Source organism: Capsicum annuum, chromosome 11, assembly GCF_002878395.1.
Source record: "Capsicum annuum cultivar UCD-10X-F1 chromosome 11, UCD10Xv1.1, whole genome shotgun sequence".
NCBI classification, from domain to species: domain Eukaryota; kingdom Viridiplantae; phylum Streptophyta; class Magnoliopsida; order Solanales; family Solanaceae; genus Capsicum; species Capsicum annuum.
In genome coordinates this window covers 59,938,701-59,955,420 of record NC_061121.1, presented here as the reverse complement: position 1 = coordinate 59,955,420, position 16,720 = coordinate 59,938,701, and the positions used below count along the sequence as shown (strand labels likewise).

Genomic DNA, 16,720 nt, shown 5'->3' with positions numbered 1-16,720 from the left:
ATCCAAAGATTGATTTTGTTGGAACACAATCAAATTAACAAACAAATGCAATAAAGCAAGATAGATAGTTTGACATACGAGATTACAAGAAATAGGAACCAAACCATGTATCAAACGACAAGACCCCTAAGACCCGCAATAACAACACGAAACTCTTATGGTGACCGCTAATGGAATCAACTCCGCCTTACAACCATCGTTTCTAAGCAAAGATCAATAATGGTTTTTTCAAGCCCTACATTACACTCTCAAAGAGAGAAGAAGAAGTTTTTCAATGACTCTCAAATATCCATAATCAACTAACTAGAAAATAAGCCTAATGGAGTCTATTTATAGCTATTACATCAAATGACCAAACTACCCTTAATGAAAAGGGGCTTCTATGGATTGTAAAGAAAAGGTACAAAAAGACCAAAATTCTCTTAATAAGGGGTGGTCATGGAGTGTAAGGACTCCTTCTTCACACTTCAACCCTTGCAATCCTTTAGAGCCTCGGATATTCCTCAAGGCAAGATCCAAGCAACCTTCCACATACGGAATTGCTTTATTAAGTGTCCAAAATGGCTTCCCCATGCATACTCTTGGGCCTTCAAGGTGTCCAAAATCGGATTCTCCATGTATTGGCCATAAATGATGGCATCAAAAGTTATGATGGACATTTGGCTCGTATCACTTAATTTAATTATGCACCACAAGGAACTGTACTCATTTTTTCTGTAAAGGTTTATCTGCCTTTTGTTTTTCAGATTAGTGACAGGTTTATTAACACAAGCTTACTAAGAAAACCTATGACAGAGCATTAGGAATTTGATTAAAAGCTTGTGTCGAGTTGTAAGTAATGACATAGTCATTTCTCAGTTGCAGATTTGAATACTGCTATTTGAAATAATATTTGAAATATGTATTAGAGACACCGATAGGATTTAAAACATATATTATTGATCCCATAGGTTGGACTGATGGAATCAACCATCTAGGTACCAGTCATACAATACAATCTTTAACTAAATTATAATTTTTTGGTTCCTCATTCAGTGTTTGGTATCAGCATTGCACCCCTGAAATAATATTCCCGGTTGCTATCTTTGTTAATTTGGTTGTCAATGTCCGTGTTCTAAGAATTATTATCATCGCTAAGGTGGCAGTCTAAGTCGTGTATTCTCTAAAACATATTTCAAATATCATTTATAGGTATGTGTTGTAGAAAAAGATGGTTGATGGTTTCATTAGTTTGATGGTACATGTAAGTTGTAACTTCTGTTTGCCATCCAAAATTTTCTTCTCTTGAGATTGTCCTCTATCAAAGATGCACCATAGAGATTTATCTATCCAACTAAAGCAAATAACTTTTGTGAAATTTAGTCTTCCAAATTTGATTTGGGGGCCAACTATCTACCAACCCACTAAGAGTACAAATCGAGTGTAGATTAAGCCTAATGAGTTGACATCTTGGTTGTGTTGTTCATCACTTCTTACATGGTTAGTCACTGGATTCGCGAGGAATTGGAGTTCATAAAAATACGAGGCCATTACGATTTCAGTACCTTTGAAACCATAATCCAAGCAAGGCTTCCTTCTCCCAGTGAGATTCGAAGGCAACCCATTGTAATATAACCTTTCTTGTCGTGCAGGTAAGATACTTGTTGCATCATCATCTGTGTGATAAATCCCTAAATCTAATTTTTGGAAAATGTCTTTCTTGGAAGTTTCCGCATGAGATGTACTAGGATTGATTCTCCTTTTGCAGTCTGAAAAATATGGAGTTGAAGATGGCTAGAAAAAAAAATTCTCATTCCATGTTGAAACAGTAGAGAACGTTGTTAAGTCATGCCATGAAACTTAAATAGTGGATCCTAGAGTTTATTTCCTTCTGAACAAGGAGAAGACAAAAACTGAAGTGCAGTTGGATATATAGCGTAAACTATTTAATTATGTACTTCTATTCATGTGCGAGGCTTTTGAGTCACCCCATACACACATCGATTGTTTTGTATTTATTTGACAGTATGCTGAAGATTCTTTCGCTCAAGCTGCGTGTTTAGTGATGCAAAGAATATCATATCTTATCCACAGGTAAATTCAATCACTAAATACTCATTGACAAGTTTATAGAATTGTGCAAACATGAGTTTTCCAAGTTTAGTAGTTTGGTGGTGAAATTAGGTTTAGCTCTCAAAATCCCCTTTTGGTTTAACAGGTTGGGGTGATTTAATGTCCTCAGGCAATTCAAGGATAGTAACTGACCTGGTGTAATGTATCCATATGAACCCACAATAGAGGATATGCACTCAGAAGTACCAGCATTCTATAAGAATTTGCCTAGGACAAAATCAGGAACATGAGCTTCATAATCAAAATCCAGCAGGATATTATTGGACTTAACATCCATATGAATAATCGAAGATGGACAATCATGGTGCAAATAACACAATCCTTTTCCAGCTTCCACAGCAATACGATACCTTGTCTTCCTCTTTAAATGTGCACCTTTTCACCATGTAACATGTCACCTAAGCTCTCATTCGATATGTACTCATACATCAACAAGTTTGTGTCTTTGTTAGAGATATATCCTAGTAATCACATGATATTCCTGTGCCTTATCCTTCCTAGTGTTTGGATTTCAACAGACAAATTGTGATCATGGTGTCCAGTTCCTCGACTTACAAGTTTCTTAATTGCAATGTCGATGCCATTTGACATCGACCCTTGATACACTATGCCATCTTCGCCTTTCCCAATTATGTTCTCATCTTTTAGACACTCTAAAACATCATCAGCTCTAAAATCAAGTTTCTAGAATGCTGTTAACTTCCAAAATTTTGAATTCTTGAACTTTTCCTTCTTGATGAACAATACAATAACTGCCAACAACAATGTAACTGTGGCTAAGATGATGAGTGTATTCATCAACTGGGTAGTTGTAAAATTTCCAGAATGGATTTTGTGGTTGTTTTGTGGTGAATTAGAAGTCAGCGGACAAAAAGTAGCTCGAGGGGAACAATGTTTCGGATTTTCTTCAAAAGACTTGCCACTAAAAAAATTTAGTTGTCTGTTGGTCGGTCTCCTTCCAGAAAGATCATTGTAAGAAAGATCCAAAATTGTTAAACTATTCATCCCTCCAATTTCTCCAGAAATGGCACCATTCAGTTGGTTTCTTGACAAGTTGAGTGCATTCAAGTTTCTTAATTTGGCGATTTCATTTGGTACTTCACCAACAAGTTGATTTCTGATCAAGTCAACCAATGTTAGTTCTGAACATAGAGCCATTAAACTCGAGATTTCACTTGTTAAATTGTTGCCACTCAAGTCAATGGTCAGGAGCTTCTTTAAATTTGCGATTTCTTCAGGAATTTCACCAGATAATCTGTTCATATCAAGTGACAGAGTCACTAGGTTCTTCAATTTCCCTATTGATGGAGGAATGGTCCTAGTGATCCAGTTGTTGGAAAGTACAAGTTTAGTGAGATTATTCGCGTTAATCTCCGTTGGCAGCTGACCAGTGAAATAGTTGTTATCAAGTTCACAAATATCCAGTGCAGGTAACTTGAAAAAACCAGCTGGAATATTACCATTTAGGTAATTCTTCCTAACACGAATTCGGGTTTGGGTCGGGCATTTTATTTAACCTTATTAACATTATCAGTAAAATAATACTTTATAAATTTTTCATAAAATTTATTGTTATTTTTTAAGATCGTTATTTCAATATTATACGTGCTAAAGAGTCGTTTGGTATGACGTGTAATTATAATAATTCATTATCCTGCGTTTAGTTAGAGGTATTAGTTAGTCTCAAAATTATTTATATCACAATTTATACCACACTGATGGATAAGTTATCACATATACATGCTGATACAACTTATTTTTAAATAACTAATTTTTAAATAACTTGTTCCGAACCATTCCCCTCCAAATGTGTATATATGTATGTACATGCTTGTGCATATATATTTGTGTTTGACCAATATCTTACTACGTCTGTTTCATATTATTTGACTTTTGCTGACATGACATAACTCTCAAGAAAATTTTATTTAGAGGTGTATTTTACTGAATTAACCTTATTAACAATACCTTAAAACTTTAAATTTGTCTCTACTACTATATTTTGTAGTTATTTAATATTAAGGGTAGAAAAAAAAACATAATACAATTCTCTTGTTTTCTTAAATTGGACAAATAAATTAAAACAACTACTTTTAGTATGAGGATCAAGTAATAAGAAACAATATTATCTATTGTCTATATAAATAAATGAGTTGTGATTGTCATTTAATAGAGTATTACATAAATTATAATTTATCTAAATAAATATAATCTTTAAAAATTTGGCCTTATTTTTATTCATTATTTGTATTTTCTGCATTGAAATATGTTTATAAAGTTAATATTACTTATTATTTTCACTTGAAAAATAAATATTAGATTTTGATTATTATTAATAAAACTAATTTCCTTATTACGCTAATTTATTTATTATAAGTCATCATTTGATTATATATTTAATTAATACTTCTCACTATTTTTTGTTCAGAAGATAATGTACATGTTTTTATGAAAAATTTGTTACATGAATTTAAAAAATCAAAATATGATGATTTTAAAGAAGTAAAAAAAAAAAAGTTAATGATGAGAGGGTATAATAGGTATTTTATAATTTAATTAGGATAAAGTGAGGGAGTATGATTATTGTTTAAAATTGAGGAGGGAGTTTGATTTTTAAGGTAAGGTTAGGGAGAAAAAATGATTTTCACCCTATTTAAATATTAGAAATTGCATTTAAAATCTGCACTAAACATCAAAAGTAAATTAAAATTAACATAAGTTCATCTCAGACAAAGAGAGTGAATTTTGAAAGAGAGTAGAAATTTTTATTTTTTGAATTATTGAAGGAAGGCCGCGTATGAATCTTATATCGGGATATTCTCGCTTGGGGATGTTAACTAGTAATAAGTTTTGGGGGTAATTCTTGTAAGGGTACATTTGGCTGTAATTATTTTGCTCCTATAGGGCATGGATGTACTTTCTCCTAAAGAATTATTGAAATAAATATGAAAGGTTAACTATTAATGTTGGAGTTGTGCAGATTTGATTTGGACCAATTGATTCGTAGCCCAAAAATTTTATTTGTTGTTATATAAATTAACACTTCAAATTTGTGTCTCCTAAGGCTCATTAAAGATAAACACTTTCCGGGAAGAGTTTGACAAATAGATACTTTGAAAACTAATTTAAGTATTTAGACACATGATTTGAAAAATGAAGTGTATAGACACCATTTATGATGTCTTACATTTGACTTCCAAAATCATCCAAAAACTATGATATAAGTCTCCAATATTATGCTTTAGTCCCGTCCCCTCATCCAACAATTATCTCATTTTCTCCTCATTTTCAAATTTCTAAGAAAAAAAGAAATTCTTCATGAAGCCACAAAAAATCTCTCACTTTTCATCTACTTTCTCTTATTCGGGAGACTTTTTCGATGATATTTTTCTCCTTATAATTAAAAATTACTATTGTCTTGCTCATTGCTTTCATGGTTACACCATTTTATTTCAAATATTTTTTAAAAATATTTTTTACCATTGTTACTAGCTTGAGAAGCTTTCAAAATCACTTCATAACTCGTTAGCAAATAAGTTCTAGTAGTTTAGAAGCACTATAAATATCTTCTCCATTTCCGAGCTAGGAGAGAATCAATTAAAATCAGATTTCATTCATTTATATTTTTGTAGAATTTGTTTCCAGTCATCAAATAGTCATAGACTATTGCTGGTGGTAATTATATTGGAGTATGGGAGGAGACTCTTAAATGTTGGAATTAGAAATCTTTTAGTAAAGTGACAGTTCTTATTGCGTTGCATCGCAATGGTTCTTACGACGACATGGTTCAAAGCGTAATTAAGAGCGAAAAATAAGTTTATGAGTCAAGCGACATGGTGATTATCTATCTAATAAATGGGAGGAAAAAGCTACATCCCACATTTATAAAGAATGATAGACAGGTATCCTTGTATATGTTGGATATTGTTGCCTATATCTCTAGGCCTATATTGAGGATAAATATCATCGCAAAGACTCCGGTACCACCACTACCACATCTACAGTCGACAATAATGATTTGATTGAACATAAGAGCTCGGTTGATCACACAATACATATGGATGATCATTAAATAGAAATTCCTCGCAATCGGTGAGGAAGTCTTTTGATTTTGCTACCTTGAAGAGTTATAGTAAATACTTCAAAGTGAAATATGTATATCCTAGTTTTTCCTAGACGTTTCAGGAGAGAAAGTATGAATGATGGGGTAGATTTCACATTTACAACTATACTGGCATTCACACTTGTGGCATTGAACATTCCACGGATAGCCATGAAAATCTTAGTCAAAGTTATTGTAGTGCTTTGTGTGAATCTGTATTGTAACGACAAGGTTCCACACACTAAAGAGATTCAGATGATTGTTTTTAAGGACTTTTGTTGTAGTACAAGATATTAAAAATGTTGGATGGGAGGTGTGATCATCAAAAAATAGTTGAAGGGATGCTGAAGCATGGATATTCGTGTTTGTCGGTTTTTTCTACATAATCGACACTCTTAATGTTGGTTCTACCTATTTTGTCATGGAAAACAAGGATAGATGTAGGTTCTTGTATTACTTCTTAGCCTTTGTCACTTGAATTAGGGGATTTTTCCATATGATAAAAGTAATTATAGTCGACGACACTCATTTACATAATAAGTATGATGGTGTGCTACTAAGCATTGTTGCACATGATACAAAGAACCATGTTTATGTCATTATCTTTTGTGTTGTGGAGAAAGAGAATGATGCATTTTGGACGTTCATCTTTGAGAAAGTAAAGTCTATAGTGGTCGATGAATCAAATTTATACTTTATCTCTGATAGTCACAAGAGCATCACCAATAGCATTGTGAGGGTTTACAATCATGCTCATCATAGATATTACATGAAGCATTTTCGTAAAAATTTCTGGATAAATTATCAATATGGAGATTACATCTATCTATACTATCACGTAGCAAAGGCATATTTTTTTGAGGAGTTTTGTGATCATTTTGCGGAATTTAAAAACTATTGACATGAGGTAGCCGTCGTCCTCGAGCATGAACTTATTTTGAGAATTAGAGCATGGCACATCTCCTAGAAAATAGATATGATGACCATAAATATTATCAAGTTTCTCAATATTATGTTGATAGAAAAAATAAAGCACCTCGTGGTATTCATATTCAACTGATTGCTAAGAGGTTTGGTGAAAAGTTCAGAAAGAGACATGCATATGTCCTTAAATCAAAAGAAAACAAAATGGTTTCTACTGTCAAAAACATTGCAAGGTATAATATAACCAAGGGAGACTCCTTGTATGTGGAGAATGTAAACGGGGAAGATAACCAACTTAGCATGTTCGACAAAGGTTTCACTGCCAAAGTAAACCTACTGAAAAAGTCGTGTTCTTATAGGAAATATGTTGGTCAAAATTTTGTGCACTCATGCAATGACCGCTTTAGGATCAAAGTATGACTATGATTATGGTTTGAGCATACATGAGTAATCTTCGCCTATGTATAAAGTTGAAGCATACCTTCTTGCATACTCCGAATCTATTAATGTTGTCCCTCTATAATTCAAATGGTGTGTGCCATAGGAATTGTTGGACATGTGGATTCTTCCTCCACGTGTCGATATAAAGCTTGAAAGTAGAGAAAAAATGTGTTAAAGATGTAAGTGATACTTTTAATACGAAGACGAGGAACAAATGTTCACTATGAAAGAGACCTAGACACAAGAAAACCACATGTATGAACAACATATCTTAAATAAGCTTGTTTCACTTTGTTATTATAAATCAATCTACTGCATGTATGTATTTTGAGACCCCTGCATTTTGATCAATTTAATTTCATGTAAGTTTTATCGAATTCACTCTTCATGTATTATTGGTCAGCCAAAATATAGCATATATTGTATACACCGTCTATTTGATATGTTAACTATTTACTATCTAATAAATAATTGACTACGTTCTTAGTCTATTGAAAATCCTAAATATTCAATCGATGAGATGAACAAGAAGGGAATAATTACACCTTCAAAAAATTGCTACACATCAACTCACAACCATGTTGATTAAGTATACGCTATCTACTCAAATTTTACTCCTCCGTACATCGATCAACCACTGGGCCGGTATACCAAATGAAAAGGTTTCTATATAGTCTATATAATCATCCCTCTACTCTATAAAATCTTTATCTTTTCCAATAAAAAAATTAAAAAATTATGGTATTGTCGAGAATAGAACTACAATCTATTAGGAGGATGTATGCACAATTCCACTACAACCTCTTCCTCCTCCTCCTCCGCAATAATTTGGAATGACTTTTCTATGAACTAGGTCAAGATTATGAACACCTGCATCAAAAACTCTAGTGTATCGATCCTTTCTTACAAGTGATTATGGAGAAGTTGAAAATGGAGTCCAATAACTACATCTCTCCCCCCCCCCCTCCCCACCATCTCCTTAGTTTAGTTTTTTGATGTGTTTTGAAGTTCTAGTTCTAGTTTATTGCCAAGAATCTTTCATATTTATGGATTTTGTTAGATGAAAGCTTTTTCCTTCACTACAAAAAAAATTGTGTTTATCAACAGACTGATAACGTTGCTAATCAACATATATCCATCGCTAAAGCAATTTAGAGACGGATCAACGACGGAATATGTGTCGTTGCTATATTGAGCATTGCTAACCATTTAGCAATGAAAAAAATAAAATCCATTGCCAATTTTGTAATGTCATAGAGATGACCTATATCCGTTGCCATTTTGTAGCAACGAATTTATTCGTTGTTATATTTATAAATGTCGTTACTAATTTTATGTTGTATTTCGTCATTTTGATTATTTTGTGACCAAATATTTCATTGCTAGTCCGTCACTAAAAATTTTATTATTTAGTCCCCAATTTTTTAAAATTCTTAAAATATCCAACATTCACATAAAGAACCCACGTATATAGATAACAAAATCTTCTTAAAATATCCAACATTCATACAAAAGAACCCACGTATATAGATTGAAAAATCAAACATCCATAATACCAAACATAGAGCGCAACATCTAAACACATAATTATGTCCAAAACATCCATAGTACCAAACATCAACCAGCTATCCTTAAAATAATCCACATCATCCACATTACCAAAGATAGCAAAAGTTAAACACGATTCATGAGAAGCTGAAGATGAAGTCTTTCCACAAGAAACACAAAGAGTTTGCCCATAGTAGCCTTTTGCTTCAGATCCAAGATAAAATACTCTTCGCTTCTTTTCTCCTCCAACAGCTTGGTAATATGCTTCAATTTGATCAATTTCAGATTCTGATAATATTTTTTCTCGTAATATTTCTTCAAATCTTTCCTGTAATAGAGGAAGTGAAATAATAATGGATTGTACTTAAAAGTGATTAGATGCCAAAAACTACTTTAAACTAAAAAAATAAGAATTAAGTAAACTACTACATTAAGATTTAGTCTTACATGGACGATTTGGGAACGTTCATCAACGAAAGATTTTCCATCATGACCATGTGTGTATGCAATCACATGGGAGAGAACATTCAACATTTCAAGGGGGTGTAAAATTTCACATACAGACAATAATCCTTGTGTTAGTCAAACTCTCTTTACATAAGAAAAATGTATTCAAGAAATAATATATTTAAATATTTATAGCTAATTACAGAAGTTTAGAAGTTGTAGTTCATGTTTTACTAGGACAGTTGAACCAGATGAAATTATTGATACTTGAATCATCATATGCATTCTAAAATTGTAACAGCTGACCACTACTGAAATAAAAGAAATAAGCAAGTTGTAGATGATCATTGTAAAGTGTGTAATTTCATCAGTAGGGTAGATAATACAGAGGATTCGTATGTGACATAATACAATATCATATAAGACATGAATTTATCATGTAGGATGCCACACAGAATATATATGTCTACACAGAGGTGGAGCCAAGATTTTTGGATTTTAGATATACTTAATCTTTTTTTCATGCTTTGCCAATTGAAATTTCCTTAACGTGTTATATGTACACCAAAGATTAAAAACTTCATGGGCGTATCAAACAGGAAACGAACAACTAAACAAGACTATATCCTTCAAAGCTCTTACGTATACGAGAAAATAAATACTAACATTTTGCAACTTTAACTAAAACGGCATGACTATTTTCTGATACATATACTATGGTCTATTTGAAAGTATTGTCTAGTGGGGTAATCCAAATAAGTTGATAATTAAGTGGGACATTTCCAACCACACTAAGCATAGTTACTGATTTGTTTAATGCTGATCAGTTAGTACTAAAGTTTTATTAAGTGAAAATAAGCAAATATGGTGGTGGTCATATAAAAATTAAGATTCATTATTGTTATTCTTTAACAGAAACTGAAGGACCAAAAATATGTCTATAGTAATATTTTAGAAACGAAAATGCTAGTTGATTCGTATTAAAGTCATATAAACTTGAAAAATCTGCTCACGATTCATCAAAGAGACATATATGATACAGAGGATTCGAATAGACAACCTCAACTAGTCCGAGATTAGAGTTGAACAGAAATTAAGTGGTAATTTTGTTGATCAACACAATTTCAAAAAAAATGAAAAATGTCATAGTGCAGGCAGCAAGATATAGACATGTATGCACCTGGTAATGGCTTAAGGTCCACTGTCAATTTCACTGCAGTGAGAGAATCATCCTCACCTCTCGTAGCCAACACAGCTCTAGAGTCCCCAATATTAATTACCAATAACAAGATTCTTACCCTACAAAAAAATAAAATAAAAGAGTTCATATTTAGAATAAAATGGTAGAAAAACTAGCTAGCTTCAACTTGCTGAATATTGTATTGCATTTGTAATTGATCTTCTTCCACAGATATACACATACAACATAGACGTCAGAAAATAAAGTATTTGTCCAACTTCCAAATGGTTTTTCATGTAACTGTGTACTTATCCATGACAGGAATGGGAAGTAGATAGTCATAATATAACTATCTATAAAGAGTATACAATAGCCAAGCCTCTCATAACATCATTCGTCATTAAACTTCTTCCACAGATATACACTTGTAACATAAAAGTCAGAAATTAAAGCATTTGTCCAACTTCCAAACAACATTTCCAATTTACTGAATTTGCTTATATGAGGTCATTCCCACCCTTCATTCATTTGCAATGAAATAAAGCAAATATAATGCAGTGAAGTTTCACAACTATATAAAAAAAAAGTGCTAAAAAATAACTTGACGGGGTCAGAGAAAGATTTTCTGTTTAACAGATCCAAACACAACTTTCTCAGGAGCAACTTAGAGAAGATAATGTCAAACACTTACAAAATTAGCAAGTTGTAGGTTGTAAAAGAGTATATGACCGACATTTGAGATATCCCACTGACCAACCCAAGATTCCTTGCAATCAACACGTCCTTGGAGAAGTAGTTCTTATGTACTCTCAGCATATATCAACACATGAATAACTTCATGGTAGTCTCCATCTTTACGAACCACCCCTCTGGGTTTAGAAAAGAAATTTTTTTCTCTAGTTTTTTCAAATCTAGACTTTTAATCTTATTAATAATACTCAATTACTAGAAATAAGCCAAAATAAAGTCCGCAAACAACTTTTAAATTCAAAATAAGAAATCCAAGCAGCTATGAAAATTTTCTTATACTACACTGAGACACTAAGCGAGAAAATATGGTACATGCTATTGTCCACCGATTAACCATAAAGACATATAATATCAACAGTAGTAAGGAAAACCTAAGTTAAAGAGCTCAAAAAACCCTAAACCTACCATTTACAAGTGACTTCCAACATAGAAATTAAGAAATTGAAAGAGGAAAAACAACTCACATTACAAGATCTAGAATAGTAACTCTAATTTAGATTCAAAATTGAGTGATTGACTCCGTTTTTGATTGATATTGAGCGATTCCCTTTTCTCAATTGAGAGAAAAGGGAAAGGAGAGTTTGTTTTTAGAGAGAGATGGATGATACTATGTTTTGGGAACAAAGTGAAATAAAAGACTTTGCCCTAATATTTAGTTGGTAGGGTGATGCATTCAGCAACGGATTTAAATCCGTTGCTAATTATATATTAAAAATATGACTAACATATTTTTTAAAAATGGTAAAATAATTTTAGTGACAACAATTTCGTTGCTATTTCCATTTCCATCATGTCAAAAAAAATTCTCACCTTTTATGTCGCTAATTTTGTCACCAAAATAAAGGCGCCAATATTTACCGCCAAAATATAGCAACAAATTTTATTTTCTATCGCTAATCTGTCACTAATTAGGCTACTAATTTTGATTTCATTTATTTAGCGACAAAAGTTCTATTTTGTTACAATTCCGTCATTAATTAGCAACGAAAATGTCCTTGTTACTAAAAATCCATTGCCAAACGCAATTTTTTTTTAGTGCTTTTGCCTTCTTTGCCTAATTGATGTGGATATTATGTTAATGTATGTTTCAGTGAACAAATGAATAGAATAAATTTCAGTTTTCTAATTATTGTTGTCACTCTTTACTGGGTATATTATTGTTGTAGTTGTGTTTTATGATTTTTTAAATTTTATAAATATGTTAGAAGATGAATTCAATAGTTGATCACTTTAATATATATATATATATATGTGTGTGTGTGTGTGTGTGTGAGAGAGAGAGAGAGAGAGAGAGAGAGAGTATGTATGTATATATGTATGTATGTATGTATGTAGATATATATATACACAGAAAAAGTCAAATTTACATATTGTCATAGATAATGACTCTGGTCTAACATCGATTAGATGGTTATATACTAGATGAATTAAATGATTTATAGGGTCTAAAATTGACTGGAACCATTGCCAATGCTAGTCAATCGATAGAATCAATGATTTTTAGTGTGCGGATTGATATAATGGTAAAAAAATATTAGTTTATAGCAAAAAATATAAATAATAACATAAATTATATGAAATTAAGGACCATCGATTGAGTCCACTGTAAGTTCTAGACTATACTCTTAGTTAATTCTATACTAGATGAGCATATAGCCTTTGCTATTGTATTGTCAAAAAGAATAATAAATTAATTAATAAAAATTTATACAATTAAATGATTTTAAACAAGTTATATAATTATATAAGAGTCCACGTCAATTTACGAAATTGTGATTAAAGATGTATGAGGATGAGTAATGACTATACAATCAAAATCCTCGGAGTAATGTTTGACAAAATAGAAGTATGTTGCGAGGATTTCATTTGTTCAACCATAACTTATCCTCACACACTTTTTACTGTCATTCTAATTTTTGTGGGCTTTTACACAATCATATGACTTATTTAAACTCATTTAATTGTGGAAATTTCAATAATTTAATTAATTATTAATTAATTTTCTAAAAATTCTACTAGTTATGGTCTATAAATATATATCCTATTCTATTTATGAATGTATTAGAATTTATGCTATATATTTAATTCATTATTAATTAATTTTTAAAAAATTCTACTAGTTATGGTCTATAAATATATATCATATTCTATTTATGAACGTATTATAATTTATCCTATATGAGGTCCTACCTCTATAATATACCTAATAGAATTCGATACATATTATAGACTATAACTAGTAGAATTTAAAAAATAAAATAATTAATTAATTAATTAAATTGTTGAAATTTACACAATAAATGATTTTAAACAAGTAATATGATCATATAAGAGTTCACGTAAATTTGGGATGATCATCAAAGATATATGAGGATGAGTTGTGGTTAAGCAAATAAAATCCTTCTAACATAATTGTGTCTTGTCAAACATTACTCTGAGGATTTTGATTGTATAACTATTACTCATCTTCATATATTTTTTATCACCATCCTTAATTTACATGTCATGACCCGAGGCTACCCCCTAGTCACGACCACAGTACTTACGGTCACAAGTGACCACAAGCTAACCCATGAGCTGGTACCTGCTGTAAGCATTGAGTAAATTTGATAACTAAATAGTTGAGAATCTATATGCTTTGGTCAAGCAAACCTGAACTGAAACTATACTGAATACTGTACTAAGACTGTGGGAGGTATCATCTAACTGACATGCTCCGATCTGAGCTAATCGGGGTCTAACCCATAACCCCCGTTGGAAAGGTGTCAGTACTGTACCACGGGTACTAACAATGGTTGTATGGATCCACTGAGTCACCATCATATGGCAGGTGCTCTAATGTGATACGTGTTACCCACAACTGGTAGGTAAACACTTTATCAACCCTCAACTGGAAGGTTGATATCTCTAACCTATGTTGGCTACGTAGTTCTGGAACCAAGGGACTGCTACTAAGGATCACACCCTCTACTCGCAGGTAATCCCCCATCCATGGGTTCACTCGGTGCTAAATCATACTCCCAACTAAACTAACACTGATTACTGAACTACTCTAAGTTTAACTGCCTATGATAACTGACTGAGCTGATAATGCTCATGATATATCTGAAATCATTCTGAATGTACTGAGGTTATATCTGAAATCATTCTGAATGTACTGAGACTTTGTAAACAGCTAAGTTTGGGTATTCATAACCCCCAACACTGAATGCAAATAACAACAAAGGCATGCAAAAGCTTCGAAACACCATAACGGGGAACCATTCTAAAAATTATTCTTTTTGACATTTGATCAAACACGTGGGGATTAAGGCTTTAACATAGGAATGCTTTTAAACATGATGAGATGGCATGATTACATGACAAAAACCATAATTTGAGGATTCATCCTGAATTGCATGAATATAACATGAGAACTTCAACATCCAAAACATATTATAATCCATTCCACTTGAAAACAATTGTAATCTTAACTTGAAATAAAAATAACAAGAAATTCATGGAGAGAATTCATTTAAAACATGGAAAAACTCATAATTTAAAATTTAAAAAGGGATTCTTGGACTCCATAGTGAAAGGAAACCATAGATGAACATCACACATACCTTTAACCCTTACACTTGGAAGGGAAACACAATCTTGAAAGCTTTCTTAAAAGTTACTTGAATTGGAAAACTTGAGTTCTTGGTTTTCTTGAAGAGAAGATAATAAATTTTAAGATTCATGGGAGGTAGTTAGGGTTTTCTTTGAGAGAAAATTGAAGGTGAATGGGCAAGTTACGCCCAAATTACTGATATAAGTCATGTTATGATGACTTGGATTTGAGGGGAAAAGACACTATTACCCCTCAGACATTTAAATTAGCAACTAAAACGCGGATTAAGGAGGTACGGCGAAGAGATGAGCCATCCATCGCTATAATGACCGTATCGCAATGCTATCGCGATGACTTACTGTGTTTAAAATCCAAACATGACCTAATCCTTGTCTAAAATATTCAAAACTTCCTCGAGACATGATCTTTACACCCCTAAACATGAATTAACTCAAAAACCTACGTCTCAGGGTTGGGAAGATTCGTTTAAAAATCATCGAAGTGAAGAGGTCAAAAATAAGGCTAAGTCCCCAACACTTAGCAAAATTTTCAGGTATCGAGTCTCTTATGCATGCACTATGAGTTGAACTAAGCTAAGAAAAGTATGGGGTATTACATTATGTGAACTCTTACATGATCATATAACTTGTTTAAACTCATTTAACTGTGCAAATTTTCATTAATTAATTTATTATTAATTAATTCTTTTTTTGACAATATACTAGTAAGAGTTATATACTCATCTAGTATATTATTGATTTATCATTTAGTCTAAGATCTACAGTGGATTCAATTGATGGTTCTTAATTAAATATAATTTATTTAGGAGAAAAGACATAAAGTCACCCCTCAACTTGTCCGACTTTTTTAAAAAGACACCTAAACTATACGGGCGACTTATTACCCCAAGAAACTAATTTAAACTACAATAAATACACCACTTTGATGCATTTTCAGAGTAAGTGTAGTGTCAATGGGTAAGGGGCGCTGGATGGTTAAATTCTACCCCCAAACCAGTATAAAACTGCCGCATGGAATTAAATTATACCCCCAAACCAATAAAAGTTGCCACGTGGCATTATCAATAAAAAAATTATTCTTCTTTCTACAGCCTCAAAACTTCCATTAATAGTCCCAAAGCCTCCTTTTATAGCAACCCATCTTCTCCAAACAAGAAGAAAGAAAGAATCCATCAATTTCAAACTACAACTTGGTCTCAATATCTACTTCAAACGAATCAACAAACGAAAAAAAATCAGTGCAAATGCCTAAACACAATCAAAATTAAAAACAAAGTGTATATACGAGTACCAAAATTAGGGAAAAACAAAAGGAAACTTGAAATATAAACGAAACAAATTCTTAACTAAAATTCATTAAGTTAAAATTAACGTCACTTTCTACTTATAAAATGTGATAAAAAATCAAAACATATAGCTATGCAGGAGAAGTGAAGAAATAGAAGAAAGTTTTAAAATACACAAATTAAAGAGCTTGAATTAAAAAACACAAACAGTAAAATAAAAAAGGAGATAGTGAAATGGGTTGTGGAATTCACCGGAATGGTGAGATTTGTTGGAGAACGAAGAGAGAATGGAAAGAGAAATGGGTTAAAATATGA

General features: G+C 32.1%; 1 pseudogene; it reads right to left on the bottom strand.

Moving 5' to 3' along the window:
* Positions 1-1,392: 1,392 nt before the first annotated feature.
* Positions 1,393-3,618, bottom strand: LOC107846497 (annotated as a pseudogene).
* Positions 3,619-16,720: the final 13,102 nt, after the last annotated feature.